We start from the raw sequence: 1,031 nt of genomic DNA, 5'->3' as shown, positions 1-1,031 counted from the left end.
CGCACGCACACAAGCGCACGCACGCACACAAGCACACGCTCCGTCACATTCACAAGGGTTATTTATATATATTTTTTATTACCTAAATGGAAATATATTATAGAGCACGTAATGTTTAAAGGACATATATAAATATATATACAGTGGTGGATGAAGTACACAAATCATGTACTTGAGTTCATTTTCATTTCACTTCAGTAAAAGTACAAAAGTATTTGCCTTCAGACTTAAGTGACCGAATTACTGATTTATTATGGATATAATGTTCCTAATATTATTCTTATCACAATATTTTTGCTTAATCAACTCAGTTTATGTGAAAAGACCCTGTTTCTTTCAGCAAACAAATCTATTAACAAAATGATATTAAGAGCCAAACACTGATTGGTATCTATTACAATTAGCATGAGCCCAAAATCTTCTTTTTAACTACATACTTCAACTTATATATATATATATATACAGTGAGGAAAATAAGTATTTAAACACCCTGCTATTTTGCAAGTTCTCCCACTTAGAAATCATGGAGGGGTCTGACATTTTCATCGTAGGTGCATGTCCACTGTGGGAGACATAATATAAAAAAAAAATCCAGAAATCACAATTTGTGATTTTTAACAATTTATTTGTATGATACAGCTGCAAATAAGTATTTGAACACCTGAGAAAGTCAATGTTAATATTTGGTACAGTAGCCTTTGTCTGCAATTACAGAAGTCAAACGTTTCCTGTAGTTTTTCCACCAGGTTTGCACACACTGCAGGAGGGATTTTGGCCCACTCCTCCACACAGATCTTCTCTAGATCAGTCAGGTTTCTGGCCTGTCGCTGAGAAACACGGAGTTTGAGCTCCCGCCAAAGATTCTCTATTGGGTTTAGGTCTGGAGACTGGCTAGGCCACGCCAGAACCTTGATATGCTTCTTACAGAGCCACTCCTTGGTTATCCTGGCTGTGTGCTTCGGGTCATAGTCATGTTGGAAGACCCAGCCTCGACCCATCTTCAATGCCCTAACTGAGGGAAGGAGGTTGTT

Source organism: Silurus aristotelis (assembly GCF_946808225.1).
Source record: "Silurus aristotelis genome assembly, chromosome: 24".
NCBI lineage: Eukaryota > Metazoa > Chordata > Actinopteri > Siluriformes > Siluridae > Silurus > Silurus aristotelis.
This window is presented reverse-complemented; position numbering follows the sequence as displayed.